General features: G+C 37.9%; 1 protein-coding gene across 3 annotated transcripts in view; it reads right to left on the reverse strand.

Annotated features, from left to right (window-relative positions):
* EPS8 (epidermal growth factor receptor pathway substrate 8) overlaps positions 1–13,675 on the reverse strand; it is a 175,094-nt gene that overhangs the window by 114,609 nt on the left and 46,810 nt on the right. For 2 of the 3 annotated variants that reach the window (XM_008707050.2, XM_008707047.2), the window contains exon 2: positions 4,377–4,447. The exons of the other annotated variant lie outside the window; for it this stretch is intronic. The gene's annotated coding sequence lies outside the window, so the exon portion shown is untranslated. The remainder of the gene's footprint in view (positions 1–4,376; positions 4,448–13,675) is intronic. 3 annotated transcript variants of the gene reach the window in all.

Raw genomic sequence — 13,675 nt, forward strand, 5'->3', positions numbered from 1 at the left:
ATGCAGTATTGTCCTTGTTTTGTTTCAGAGAATCTTTATGTCTCTTTCACTTTTGAGGGATAATTTCAGGGATACAGAATTCTAGTTTGGTGGTTGGAGGTTTGGTTTTCCCATAACTTTAAATATCTCACTTTGTATTCTCGTGCCTACATGGTTTTTGAAGAGAAGACCAGCGTAATTCCTCTATAAATGAGCTACTTTGTGTGCTGGTAGCCACTCTTAAGAGTGAACACACAGCTTCCCCTCTAGCACTTGATTCCATAGTGCCAGTTTAATTTAACCAATACGTATTCCAAACACTGAGCTAGGTACTTGGAGATGATCTCAAAAATACAGATTCGATAAGATAAATTGGAACTAGGCTGTTCATGTCTACAGGGAGCTTAGAAACTCAGGGGCTTTAAGACAGAACATTCTGTTTAGTCAATGAAACTATGAAGTTTTTGAGGGCAGGGACTTTATCTTTATTGTGGCCTAATACCACTCAACCTTCTTTATATTTGCTTCCTGGGCTACTAAGGAGAATTACAAACTTGACAATCAGACATTCTATAAATCTCTATCAGTCTTAGTTGGTCTTTGACTGTTGGCCATCAACACTTTCTATCTTTTTGGTTCCACAATATATTCCCCATAGTAACCATATTCTCAAGTTACAATTACAGCATGCTCCTTTTCCATCACCCTTCCTCAGAAAATAATTACACTTCCCATGTAACTAAAAAAATAGAGACAAACCACATGACCTCCTTATCCACATGTAAATAAGAATCTTTTTTTAAGAAAATCTTTAATAGCACAAAAGATCTATTAGATGTTAAGTATTGTTTTAAAAAATGGATTCACAAATGACAAGCTTGCATATGACATTTCAATATTCCATTTACTCATTTCAGAAATGCATCTCAGGCAGAAAGTTCAGTCAACAATATATCTTACAGTATCTTAAAGGCGTGTCTTTATATCATCTGGAAATAAATCATTTTTGGATAGAAAAATCAAAATGTTCTGGGCAACTGTTATCCAAGTTTTTCACTGATTTAATCAAACTCCCTAAACAGAATCTTTGTCCTCTTGAAATATTTATTCTCTTTTCAAAATATTTTAAGGGTTAAATTCAGAATATAAAACTTTACGATAAACTCTTCACCATTTTAAATGTTTCACTCACTCAGGCCTTTTTCACCTCATGCGAACTTCACACTAAAGATTCAAAGAGCTAGAGTATTTTCCAAATAGAAACATCTTTTTTCTAGTATTTTTGCATAAAAACGATTTCATTGCATTCTGTGTAAGCGTCAGTGATTTCAATCATCCCTAAACGGACAGCTAGAAGTCACTTAATGTCCTGTTACCTAACCCCTTCAGCCTGTATGCTCACACTCTAAAATGAAAAACAGAAAATAAAGTATGCCAGTGTGTAGGCAAAAGGAAGCTGAATGATTAATCACTATATATTCTGTTCTTTAAAATCTGATTTTGGGGGCACCTGGGTGGCTCAGTCGGATAAGCATCTGCCTTCGGCTCGGGTCACAATCCTAGGGTCCTGGGATCAAGTCCCACATCAGGCTCCCTGCTCAGTGAGGAGTGTGCTTCTCCTTCTCCCTCTGTGCTCTCTCTCTCTCAAATAAATAAAATCTTTAAAAAAAATAAAATAAAACCTGATTTTGTAGAATTTTTTCATCATATCCATAAAACAGAAATACACACTGAAAAGGTAAATGTTTTAAGTGCTTAATACTTTTTTGTGTGTTGTTTTTGCAAAGATAAACAGTTTAAATAACTGCCTACTTCCGAGAGCAACTAAATCCAGTTAAACAGTGCATTTCAGAAAACTCTAACACTAGTCGCAGAAACAGCTAAGTAAAGACCAATTAACTCATCTCAGTAACTTCAGTCAGACATGTTGACCTATCTCTAAGCTTGGACTTTCTCATGTTAATGAAGATGGTGAGTGTATCAGAGAATCCACAATTATACACAACTTCAACAAGAGACCTGATTTGTCAACACCACATTCCATTACAAGCTCACCTATACGTAATTCCCTTTGGGCTTTACGTCATAATCGTGACAATGATGACAACAAATTGAGGGAGGAGGATAAATCAGCAATGACAATAATTACCTAAGCACATATTTGGTCTCCATACCACACTGGCCACTTTCTTTCTTTTCTTTCTTTTTTTTTTTTTTTTTAAGATTTATTTATAGACAAGAGAAAGAGCTTGGGGGGAGCAGTGGGAGAAGGAGAGAGAGAATTTCAATTAGACTCCCCACTGAGCACAAGGCCAGATGCAGCCTCAATCTCACAACCCTGAGATCATAACCTGAGCCAAAATCAAGAGTCAGAGGCTTCACTGACTGAGCCACCCAGGCGCCACCATACTGGGCACCTTCTAGAAGTATGCTATCTCCTTTAATCCTCACAATTCTACAATGTCAGGAACACTATACCCATTTTACAACCATGAAGTGTGAGGCTCAAGAGGATGCATGCCCCGAATTTTACAAATGGTAGATGGTGAAGACCGTGAACAGACCCTCTCCTCCAGCCTACACCCACCATCTAAAAAGAAAAGCAACTGGTAAAAGCCCTCTACAATTATGTTTCTTTAGACTGGTCAATTATTTTGGGGGGGGAAACCAAAGAAATGACTTATAAACGGAATGGAATAAGCCACTTGTTTACTAAGTAAGAAACAAAAATACAAAAGAATATGCCTTGCAATTGTATTAAGAGAACACAAAAGTAGTTGCTGGATGACTCAGCCAAACAATAAATTAGAGGTGAAAGCAGCAGCAGGAGAATTAAAGCTGTTGAGCTGGCACTGGAGATTAAAAGACAGGTCCCTGATTGCTGGGAAGGGCCTTGAACACCACCCCCTCAGTCACTCCACAAAGAACTGAATAAGTCCATTGTGTGAGAAAAACACCACATTTTCTTCTGGACTAAGACACAGAGATAGCAGCAGCAGCGTCTGACCAAAGATGACCATCACCTAGCTACAGAGTCATGACCACCACACAGAATCAGTAGCGCCTGAAGACAGAGTGCAGGAAGACGGGACTCTTACTACCATTTTACCGATTTACCACTATCTTTCTCTCCCAAGATATGAGTAAATTACTCTCAAAACATAGTTACTAGAAAGAAATGCAGTAATCACATTTGCTAAATAGTATCCTGGCACCTTTGAAAAGCCTCAAGGTACAATTTGGGAGACCCAGAACAAAAGATTATGTGTAAAAACTTAAGCCCAAAAAGAGGTAAGACATGACATGTGTGGGGTGAGTTGAAGAAAAACAAGAGAAATAAAGGACGTTAAGAAGACAAACGAAACAAACAAAAACTGATGGAGTGAGAACAAAGACCATTCAGTTTTACTCAGGCCTCGTACACTAAGGCGTCCAGATGAATGGCTGAAACTCCAGGGAGGAGAAAAATCAGAACTAGATGTTTTTCCCACAGCAAGAAAGTAAAATACTGAATATAAAAGTATTGAAAAGATGTAACAGGTTTTCTTTTTTTTTTTTTTTAAGATTTTATTTATTTGTCAGAGAGAGAGCGTAAGCAGGGGGACTGGCAAGCAGGAGGAGAAGCAGAGTCCCTGCTGAGCAAGGAGCCTGACACAGGACTCGATCCCAGGACCTGAGAGATCATGACCTGAGCCAAAGGCAGACACTTAAGCAACTGAGCCACCCAGGTGTCCCGATGTAACAGGTTTTCAATAGAAAATACGTTTTTCGTAATCCACAGATTGATAATTCCTTCAAATACGTCCTCATATGTAAATAAATGTTTAGTTCTAAAAATGCCAATACTTTCAGAGCCATGTAATTGGTTTGGCTCTCTTTCCTCTGCCACTTCTTCCTCCTAGTACTTTCCCCTCTTCTTTTGTGCTCACCAGTTCTCTCAGAAACAATATATAAGATGGCGCAGTCTTCCTACCATTCCACTGGTTAGGCTACAGTTACATTCAAAAACGTCATACTTACACAGATTCTCTGCATATGTAACTGTTAATTTCCATTTAATTCACTGACAGTTCACAGTATTAATACCTCCACCTTACATTTTTCTTAATATAAAGACACTTACATATCCATGATCTCAATTTAGTCTCACAACATGTAATCTGGAAGGTAAGCAGAGTCAATAGCCCCATTATTCCCATTTTAAAAATAGGCAAACTGACCCAAAGAAGTCAGGTAACCAGGACGAGGCATGAAGGTGGGGGGAGCTCCAGCCAGATTCACGCTAACAGCATTTCATGGATAATTGCAGTATTTCTCAGAATACATGCAAATGCCAAAATTTCCTAAGAAACAGCAGATGGCTTTCAATGTCTTAATTTTTCTACAAATGGACTCACCTCAAAAATGAAAATGTGCTCCAATTCTTATGCTTCTACTTTAGTCCACTGAGAGCTGTGTTAGAGATGGTCTGTGGATAAAAATACGTGAATAAAAATAAAATTTCATTTTGAAGCACAGTAGGAAAGCAGTAGCTGTTTTTGCTTAACACTTATATTTGTTCTCTTTTACTTAAATTGTTTGTTCTCTTTTTATGTAGATTAAAAATTATATGGACGGAAAAGATAAAGAGGAAAGAAGTCATACAGGATCAAATATGGTGATGAGCACACTAATATACCATCTGATTTAATCCTTGCAGTAACTCTTAGAAGTACTTCACTTCTAAACAAACTAAAATTCTAAGACTTATACTAGGATCTGAACATACCAATGCCTCAGAGGTACTTTATTTTGCATCTTTTCACATTTATCTAGCATTTCACAAACTATATATAGCATAGGCATATTCAATTTTTTCCTATATGTAGTTAGACCTGTACATTCAGCTCAGGGTCTATAAATACACATAGTTACCTAGGTATTTAAAATGCAGACCCACGCTATGAGTGCATGTTATTAAATGACATACGTGCGTACCTAAAAATATCGTAATATATATTGTGAATAGGCACCTATCCATTAGATAGTTAAAGAACCCATACGTGTCACAATTTTGTAAAAGTTAAATAACAAGACAAAGAGTCTGTGCTTTAAATAAAAAACGGTCACTAAAAAAATAAATTAAATTAAAAAACTTAAAAACGATCACTAATACCATATAATGCTTAAGAGCTACTAATTGCAGTATGGACTTCTTTGTCATATGACTAATAGCAATGAAAAGGACTCTGGAATACAGGAGCTTGAATCTGAATCCCAACTCTATAACAGCATGGAAATACTGAAGATCAGACTTCATTCTTCTGTTCAGATCCTCATATAACATAATCTCACTTGCCTAGAGGCCACACATCAATGACAACCTCAGCAATGTCCTAGAGTAAATTAAAAAGTTACATGGCTAGTTAAATAGATGCCACATAGTCTATGTGCTAAACTTCTCCATTTTATTCAGATGCCCTCAAGCTCAGCTTAGATCTTTTAAAATCTCATTTTAGAAAAAGGTCAAATGAAGTTGGTAATCAAATCAATCCACGGCAGGTTAGAAGCACTGGTCAGATGCATTAAATCTGAATTTGGGGAGCTACGGTTGCTAGAGGTAGCAGAAAGAAATGACAGCAGAAAGAAACTGGTAGATTATAATAACAAGAGAAATATGACATACAATGGGAAGAACACATTCATAAAGCATCCTGAGAATATCTGGTATAGAACCATAGGACCATGTACTATATTACACCCATATTACAATCCAAATAAAGAGTATGCACAGTGACAAATTATATTCGATTTAAGAAGACAAGAAATTGATACTTGAAAGAAAAATTACCATCTTAATAAGTTTAAAAATAAATTTAAAAAATTCTAATAGTTTAAGAATTATACTTTAACTCATGAAGCAGATAGCTAGGAAATGCACTTTTTTGTGAATCTGAAAAGCGCATTACTAGGCAAACCTGATAAATGAGAGGCTAATGTAGTTAACGGAGCAAATATTGGGGAACAAGGCCACGTAATTAAAACCAAGCACTATATTAGATACAACAGTGGGAAGTCTCTCCCCTCATAAAGTTCACAGTTCAATAGAAAACGCCACCATAGGGGCGCCTGGGTGGCACAGCGGTTAAGCGTCTGCCTTCGGCTCAAGGCGTGATCTCGGCGTTCTGGGATCGAGCCCCACATCAGGCTCCTCTGCTGTGAGCCTGCTTCTTCCTCTCCCACTCCCCCTGCTTGTGTTCCCTCTCTCGCTGGCTGTCTCTCTGTCAAATAAATAAATAAAATCTTAAAAAAAAAAAAGAAAAGAAAACGCCACCATATATATACATAAATTTTAATACTATTTAGTTGTATAATAGAGATACAAGTAAGAGACATAATATCTGGTTGTCTCTCTTTTTATGATGTTATCAACTGCTGATGTGCAATGCCTAGACTCTTTAATTCAGTAAGGGTTATAAGTGTGACTTAAAGAAGGCTGGAACATATAAAGTACAAGAGAAAAGATATATCAAAATAAAACTCTGTGACTCGAATTAAAAATGAGCATCAGAAATTCCCTCCCTCCTCCTTTTTACTGTAATAGCAAAGAAAACTACTGACAACAGTTAACACATATTGAGAACATTTATTATGTTCTAGGTTCTGCTCTCAGAGCCTAACATGTATGAACACATTCAATCCTCAACGACAACCCTATGATGAAGATTCTATTATTATCTTGGTTTAAAAAATAAGAAAATGGAGGCACGCGGATGGTAATTTGCCCCAAGCTACACTAGCTAAGAAACAAAATTTAAATACAGGAAGTCTGGCTTCAGAATCCATGCTTTTCACCACTAGATACCTAAGAGCGAACTAAATGCCTATTGAGGTACTGTCTCATAGAATGTATACTTCTCAAAGCATCACACATTTTTTAAAAGATATTATCAGGGGTGCCTCGGCAGCTCAGTTGGGTAAATTATTGTGTGATGAATCCTGTTAAGTGAGAAACACTTGTATTCAACACAAAAAGGTAAAAAGAACAGAGGCTTTGAAATTCAATTTTTTTTAAAGATTTTATTTATTTATTTGACAGAGACAGCCAGCGAGAGAGGGAACACAAGCAGGGGGAGTGGGAGAGGAAGAAGCAGGCTCCCAGCGGAGGAGCCTGATGTGGGGCTCAATCCCAGAACGCTGGGATCATGCCCTGAGCCGAAGGCAGACACTTAACGACTGTGCCACCCAGGTGCCCTTGAAATTCAATTTTTGATCCCTCGCTTACTAGTTTTCACATCATCTCAAGCAAGTTCTAGTTCCTTCATCTGTAAAATGATAAAAATAATTTCTTCCATATAATGTTGTGATATGTGGATTTCATATTATAAAAAATTCAATATATCGTAATCTTTTATATAAACTATAGAAGTGTGTGTGTATACACACACACACACACACACACACAATTTCCTAGCAGTGTTCTATTAGTGTTTCACAGTAGCTAATATTCTAATTGTCAACATCCAATCATTACTCTGCTAGTTAATAGTATTGTTATGCTACCTGATATTAAACTCACTTCTCCCCAAATGCGAACGATATTCCCCATTGGTATAAATCATAATTTGGAAAACACATCCACTCTGATGAACTAAGAAACCCCTTTATACACTGAAGCCGAGTGTCCTTTATGTAATCAGCAGGACGAGAATTTGCCAAAAACTTTTATTTACCTAAGTTGTAAAGATTTTGGATCAATAATATTGTTACAAATATTTAAAGATAGGCTGCTTTCAGTCACATAGCCAAATTTAAGTTACATCTGAAATATACCTGGTATTTGAAGGATAAATCTATCCTAAAAAATATCAAAGTAGTTCACTGGACTAATGCTTCTATAAGAAAATTCTTACCCTTGAAGATAAAGTATCAACAAGAATGGGCTTCCTTCCAAATCCCCGATGCCCTAGGGCATATCACATATACCTTAAAGCTCTTATTTTGTTATAACTTACCATGTTTTATCAGTCATTTCATCACATACTGGTCCCACAGTTGGAATATGAGCTCCAAAAAGACAGAGGAAGACTTATTTTCTTTTTTATCATCAGCATCTGCATAGGGAGTGCCTGACAGCAGCAGGTGCTTAGTACGTGTTGGCTGAATTCACATAGGAGTATATATACCTTCCTTCTCTAAGGACTTCTGGATCAAATCATTAAGTACCCCTTGTTAAACACTCCATGATGGAACTGTGCCTACCACCCCTGGGACCAGAACCTGAAGAGACTTCCACCGTGGTCTTATCCTTACCCCTTATTCCGCAGAGGGCACATCTACTTCAGGTCGTTCAAATTCAGGACAGACTATATCCCTGGGTTCCTCTTCCCAGCCTAGCCTTCGATCTGCAATACCAGCTAACACTGACTGACAGCACTGTCTGTGTCGGGTAATACACTAAACACAGCATGTACTTTAGTTCACGTGTTCTTTACGATAACCTGGGAGTAAGTATTAGTGTTACTACCATCTTACAGGTGAAGGCTAAGGCTTAAAGACGTTATGAAATATGTCCAGTGTCCCAAGGTCAGGGAGCGGAGGAAGGGTTGGAGCCAGGTCTGTCTGAATGTGCTGCACATTCTCAATCATGGACTCCCCGGAACAGAAGACTGCTAGTAAACAAAACTTTCCAAAAAAGACTCTGAAAGTCCCTTGAGATGATTTAAAATGTTTTTAAATAAGCTTTTAAAAGTTCGTTTTGATCTCCCGACCCTGAGATCAAGACTGGAGCCAAAATCAAGAGACAGATGCTTAACCGACTGAGCTACCCAGGCGCCCATAAAACGTATTTATTAACTTCATCTATTACTAACCAATATACTTAAATTTGGGGGCCTCGATGTTCCTATAACATTCGTTTCCTTTGGGGAGTCCTTCATTTTTTCCTTCCATTTTCTGACACACCGGGACCCTAACCAACAGAAGCTACGCTGAGATGGCAGCAGACAGAGTTGAGCATAGAAATCATGCTTAAAGAAAATAAACCCGAGCAGTCCAGAAATCCTGTGAACAAGACTAGAAAATAATAAAAAGGAGAGATGCAGAATCTAATCGTATAAAGGACGAGATCGCTATTAATGACTAACACCTGTATAGAACCTAAAAGCTACAAAGCACATAGAAATACACACACTAATTCAGGAAACTGGTTTTTCCTAAGGTGCGAAGCTGCACCTGAACATAGGTGTTATATAGGTTTGACACTGAAACTTTCATTCGAGCCAGCAGAAATAGTAGAGGCTAATGAGTAAGACGGTTTTTCCCAAGTTTAGATCTCAGTTTGGACAATTACTGCGTGGCTTTAGGAAAGGTACTTATCGACCACACTGAGCCTTAGTTTCCAGGTACGTAAAATAGAAATAATACCTCCTGTGTAGCAAAATTATGACAAAAACCATTAATACATCATGTGGCCCAAAGCCATTAACCTAAGTACATCTGTTCCAAAGCGGCAGCAGCAAAGAAATTAAAAACAATTAGTGAGCTGTCCTCAGGCTTAGATTCCGAGGCAGAACTGGACTTGCCCACATAGGGGTCCCCACCCAGAAAGGTATATCTGAAAAAAACTGTTCTTCACCAGGGCAGGCTTCAAAAGCAAGCAACAACAATGCTTAGCACATAACCTTTTTTTTTTTTTTTTTAAACTAAGCTCTATACCTAACGTGGGGCCTGAACTCACGACCCCAAGATCGAGAGCCGCGTGCTGTACCGACTGAGCCAGCCAGGTGCGCCGGTAAGCATACCTTCTCAAGTGTAAAAGCCACTGGAAAACTATTAACCACTCCCAACTTAGACTAACCCAACTGCTTTCCTGACAACACCATGTTGGGATCAGTAACCGTCATTCTTAATGACTAAGGAGAAGTTTTCACCTAGAGTGGAGGTGAGCAAGAATGGAAATAGCACTTGTAACAAAAAGAGTTGGCCTCTTCCTGTTTCACCCTGTAAGATACCTTGTGACACCACCTTCTGCCCCCTCTTCCTTAGTGAATTAATCCTTCAAAAACTGTTATTAAATGCAAACACGGCTCTAGGTCCGAGGCATACAAGGATGAACCATGAACGGCAGAGTGAGGGCAACATCACTAACAGCCAGGATCTCAGAGTTGCTGTGTGCCGGGCTCTTCGAGTGCTTGACATATTTAATAACTTAATTCTCACAACAAGCCCACAAGGTAGGCAGTAATACTGTCTTATAAATGAAGAAAAAAAAAAAAATCCAGAAACATGGAGAACTGTAATAACTTGCAAATCCATTCAGTCACTAAGCAGTGAAGTTGAACTCAAACCCAGGTGGATAACATAATGTGATAAATGCTGGAACACTGGTTATAGGAACACCGAGGCCCCCAAATTTAAGTATATTGGTTAGTAATAGATGAAGTTAATAAATACGTTTTACGGGCGCCTGGGTAGCTCAGTCGGTTAAGCATCTGTCTCTTGATTTGGGCTCCGGTCTTGATCTCAGGGTCGGGAGATCAAGCCCCACAGGGGACTCTACCCTCTCCCTCTGCTCCTCCCCCACACGCTCATGCTCTCTCTAAAATAAATTAATAAAAATCTTTAAAATAAACAAATACATAACTAAATATGTTTTAAAGTCTCAGAAATCCTTAGAAATACACCAGGAGAAGGAAAACAAAGACATGGGCTCCTCTTTAAAACCTTCATGGACTATACAGATAACAGCTCACTACCTCTTAGCAGAAACATGAACAGCTGTTACATTTGGTTTCACTCATACAAAGAAGTTTAAAAACAATAAATGGTGGGTGATTAGGGCGATGCATTGCCCAAAGAAAACCAGTCAGCATTATTAAACTGAATTACAATCATGACAAAAAAAAAATGTGGTCACACCATAAAATATCATGACGCCACTCTGGCAATGCATGGCTAAAAGGTAAGGCCGTTCTCTGTAACACGTAGGTTTCACACGGGGTTGCACATACACCTAATATTTTTATTAGAGAAGAAGAAGCATCACACAAGCAGGCCAGTAAAGGTCTTTTTGAGGCGCGCCTGCCCACACCAGTTAATTAACCGATGTTTCATTCAGTGACACATCTAATAGATAAGTTATTCTTTCTTGAACCAACAGTCTTAGGGAGATTTTCTGGAATTAAATTGCCCTCAGCTGTACTGTGTGAAGAGATGAGTCCTATAATACACGCGATCCTTCTAGTCAATCCTCATTATCTGCAAAGCATAATTTAACATTTACAACATCAGCCCCATATTCTTGTCTGCCTAATAAAACAGTTCTCCTTGATTTCCTAATTTATTCAGAATTGAACTTGATCTTCCCCACAAGACCAGTTTACTCTCCAAATTTCCTCATTTATTTTAATGCAACTTCCTTTCCCATCACTCACTTTGAAACTCTCATTGTTAGTCATTTCTCCATCTTTTCCACTCTGGATCTCCTCATGCCAGGATTATCAAAATAAGCTTAACCTGTCCTCCTATTTCAACTAACTTCTCCTTCTAATCCTTTTTCTAAGACTGTGAAAACTTACTCTTAAAAAGCAATGCTTTTACTCTGCTTTCTTCTATCCCAGAACCAACAACGGCAACATATAAGATCACATAATAAAAGCAACGTTCGCTTTAGTGGTCAAGAAGGCGGGGCTCCAGTCCCAATTTCTCCACGAACTTATTTGAATGATTCACTTTGGTTTCCCTTCCTGGAAAACATGAGTCCTAGGCTACAAGAGCTCTGCAATCCCTTACTTTGAGAGCAATAAATCTCTTGTCCCGGAATACACGGTCCAACATAACTGAGCTAATCCTATCCCCCAGCAAGTATTCTCCTACCCCTCGCTACTGTCTCTATGCCCCTGAATATGTCAGTCATGCTTGCGCTTTACTAATTCCTTGTTCTAAAATGACCTCACCTTTCTCTTACCAAAAACATTCTCAAACAGAGGGGTTACAAGGAATTATGTTCTTCTTTGTCCTTTTCTGACATATGTAAATTTTTTACACTCTGTTATGTATGTACTAAATGTTCAGGGGGAAAAAATTCCTAAACCAGAGCTATAAGGTAAAATTACCTCAACATACAAAGCCTAACCTAGTAATTATCAATAATACGTCTTTTTTCTTCCTAGAGATTTTATTCGTTGGGACACATTTGGCCCCGTTAACTCTAAAATTACCCTTTAAGCTGTGGCCCCAGTGAAAGGACTCAATAGTTATTGAACTGATTTTATTTTGGTTCTCTTGAGTGCACAGTCTAATTTACCAACGTTCAGCTGAAGCGGATATCAATGTGGTTAGTGACAGTACTTAATTTTAGTACATTAACAAATCCACTCCCTGTTTCCTAGAAACAACCAATTTTTAAACATCGATTTTATGAGCAGCAAGTTAGTTCCAATAATACCAATTCAGTAATTTTGCAAGTTAAATTATTTTTTGTGAGCTGATCTGAGAACCCCCAATTACCACGTTCAAAACCGCACTGGTAAGAAAGTGCCAGATGATGAAATAGTAACTGGGAAGGAAGGCCAAACACGTCCTCCATTCCCCCAGTGATCATTCAGCTTGTAGAAAGGAGAAATCAATGATCCAGAGACACCACGCAGACCTGATTTTGACATACAACAGAACAAATACTCATTTACCAAAAAAAAAAAAAAAAAAATCAGTGCCCCAAAACATACTAAAAAGAGCAAAGAATGTGCTGTCAGAAGGCCTGTGCCAAACCCCACCATTTAATAACTTATAGCCACAGGAAAGTCTCACAAATCCGCATCCTCAGATTTCTCATTAGCAAAATGGGGATCATGATAACACCAGCCTTGTCTACTACATAAGACCTCTGAAACTCAAATAACACAATTATGAAAAAGTGTTCTGATAACCGCAAAAATGCTTCACAATACAAATTATTATGTAAGCAATATTCATAAGTCAAATACTCACAAATTTTAAGTATTTATTATCAAATAAATTTACCTAGTAGGAAAACTAAAATGACTAGAGAAGAATCATCCTTAATGATACCAATTTTCTAAGTCTGGGTCTTTATACATCTTGCTTTCTAAAGTAGGACACACAAAACTTTACACAAACAATTTCAGGCAGTTAAGTGTCTGAACACCTTAAAGATCTCTAGGGAGAGAAATTCCACAGCTCTCTTGGTATTTTTCCCTCTGGAACTAAACAGCTTAAAGTATGAAAAAGTTCTGATTTCTTTCATCTGATATAAAGAAAATAAAATACACCAAGTTGGTATAAAAGAGAGTAATTGGCTATAAAAAATTCTATTCTACAACAAGTTTTATGGCAGATAAGAGACAAAATAGCCAAGGCGTAATGGACGTAAGCCTTTTCTCCTTCATCAAATTCCCTCCTTGCAGAAGTGGAAATATACACTGCCTAAACAGAAGAAAAAAAAATGCAGATCAGGTTTCTTAAATTTCATAATGGAATACTAACCTTGACACCTACCAACCTAGCATATAAAACAACGTCTTCTTTTCAATCCACACCACAGAACATCAGCACTTCCCACGCTTGTCAAATGTTAACATTAAACTCCTGACAAAAGCAAATATTAAGACAAGAAAGAAATTAAGGCCCATTTAACCCAACTTCACAAGATCCATGCCTGTGTTCTTTTGGAAGAGCTGAATGTAATGTACCCGAA

Source organism: Ursus maritimus, unplaced genomic scaffold, assembly GCF_017311325.1.
Source record: "Ursus maritimus isolate PB19 unplaced genomic scaffold, ASM1731132v1 scaffold_26, whole genome shotgun sequence".
Taxonomy (NCBI): domain Eukaryota; kingdom Metazoa; phylum Chordata; class Mammalia; order Carnivora; family Ursidae; genus Ursus; species Ursus maritimus.